The sequence below is a fragment of the Aphelocoma coerulescens genome, chromosome 18, assembly GCF_041296385.1.
Source record: "Aphelocoma coerulescens isolate FSJ_1873_10779 chromosome 18, UR_Acoe_1.0, whole genome shotgun sequence".
NCBI classification, from domain to species: Eukaryota; Metazoa; Chordata; class Aves; order Passeriformes; family Corvidae; genus Aphelocoma; species Aphelocoma coerulescens.
This window is the reverse complement of record NC_091031.1, coordinates 2,588,122-2,590,519: the sequence shown is the minus strand read 5'-3', so window position 1 is coordinate 2,590,519 and position 2,398 is coordinate 2,588,122.

Sequence of the window (2,398 nt, the reverse complement as noted above, 5' to 3'; positions counted from 1 at the left end):
GTCCACAGTGAGCTCGCAGGTATTAATTCCACGGCTGTTTGGGTTAATGGCAGCTTCTGTTTGTAGATTAAATATTTGTGTGCCACTAAAATGTCTTCATTCCCCACTCACCCCACCCCAAGACAGTGCACACACTGCAGCCACACTGATCAGGAGTGTTCCGGGTTGTGCTCTGCCTCTTTGAAACCCCATTTGTACCTCAAGGGTGATGGGCATGGCATGATTTAACACCTAAAACTCTGTGTGTGTGACATAACCATTGGCTGCTGCAATCTGCCACTCGTTTGATTCATTTGGTTTCAACCCCAGAGGCTGCTCCAGGATGGTGGCACCTCACAGAACATGGTCCTAAGTTGGGTGGTACCTTCAGTAGAAGCCCTGGCAGCCCCTGTGCAGCACCCCAGCTCCCCACAGGCACTGTTAATTTGGCTGTCACTGACGTACCTTTCAAGCAGCTCTTTCTGTTCCACGCACACAGCAGGGGTAGGTGACGTCTATGCTCTTATTTCCCACCTTGGCTCACACACGCTTTCCCCCTGAGCTCTCCTCTGCTCTCCAGCAGCCACAGCCCTGGGCAGCAGATTGCTCCATGAGAAACTGATGCATAAAGTTGTTTGAGATGAAAGTTGTGGGAATAGCGCTGACGGTAATGCGAGTTATTTACTCAGGAATGTTTAATTAGATGGTTAAGACCAGGATCTGACTATAATTCAGACCAGACCAAGTGGAATAGGGCTTTGTTTGCTTTTAATTTCCCTTACGTCTTTGGCGGTGTGAGAATTAACACATGGGGACGTAGGAGCATCAGCTTATGGAAGTGTGATTTAAGCTTGAAAGACCAACCAGTGCTGGCTCACGAGACTTCACAGAAGTCCAGTGACCCTGGATTGGCATCACAAGGCTCCTCCTGAAAGCTGGTCCTGTTCCCTTCCTTGCTCTCCTGGCTCCAGGAGTCCGGCAGGGATTGCATCAATGCTGTACAACGGAATACTTGTTTCCCTGAGAGAGAGAACGTTGCAGAACAGGTTTTACACACGAGGCCAAGCTTTGTTCCAGATGGGATCTATCCCAAAACAGCACTGGGACTTGTCCAAACAAGGAGTGAGATGTGACATTAGCAGGCAGCTCGTGAAGAAAAAAGGGAAGGTAAAAAGCCAAAAAATAAATGTGTAGGTGGGAACTTTTTGTGGTGTTCAGAAACTTCCAGTAGTTTTGAGTTACAGAAGGAACTGTTCTATAACCAGGTGAGTGAGTACTCTGGTATTCTGACGCTGTACTTTTGACAGTGTTTCACAAATATTAATGGCTATTACTTATATTTTTTGTAAAAATACCAGCTTTGGCCTAATGTCAGAAAATCCTGGACCCTGGCTTCTAATTAACCCGGATCAGACAGAAGTTACCAAACGTTTGAGGAATGTGAGTTCAGGGGCTGGATGGGGTCTGTCAGAAATGCAGGTCCAAGATCTACACCCAAGCCACTACTCTTTATTTCTTTAATGTAAGAGCTAACAAACAAGAAACCCCACAGCAGGTAGTTCCTGTTGGCTTGTGTGTCACTGCAGAAACACCACTATCTTCTTACATCAAAATGTACATTAAACTCTTGCTATTGAGAGTAATTTTCCTCATACGTGATTTTCCCATGTGAGTTATGCACAGGTGAGTGTTGGTTGAAATGATGTAACATTAAAAAGCTGAGTTACGTTCTGCGTTGCAAGATCAGCAAATGCACAATTCAGGGCTCATTTCTAGGGATCATTTCTCCTTCCCGAGCCCAGGTGGGCTCTGCCCCTGCCAGCACAGCCCAGATATTCGGTGACTTTTAAAGTGATTTCTTACAGCTTTGACAGACAAAGTGAAGGGAGTCAAAGGGCTCATCTCAGCCATAAAGACACATGAAATAATTCCCCACGCAGATTTAAATCGATTATAGTGAAATCTTCGCCAGACTTGAATATCGCTTATTTCCCTCCATCCACACCGATCTCCGAACCGGGTCCTTTCCAGGCCGGGGTCCACCAGCACCCGCGGCCGTGTCGGTGTGGAACTGATAACTCGGCGGGTCCCGTTCCCCTCAGGGTTTCGGGGTGTCCCATCCTCTCGCCATTCCCGCTCCCCTCGGTGTGCCCCACTCCTCTCGCCATTCCCGCTCCCCTCGGGGTGTCCCATCCTCTCGCCATTCCCGCTCCCCTCGGGGTGTCCCATCCTCTCGCCATTCCCGTTCCTCTCGGGGTGTCCCATCCTCTCGCCATTCCCGCTCCCCTCAGGGGATCCCGCGCCCCTCAGCGAACCCCCCCACCCCGTTCCCGCCAGCCCCGCGCGCCTTAAAGCCGCAGGCTCCTGCCGCGCTACTCTCTCGGCCGTGTCCGCGCCGCGTCCCCTGTTGCCCCTTTAA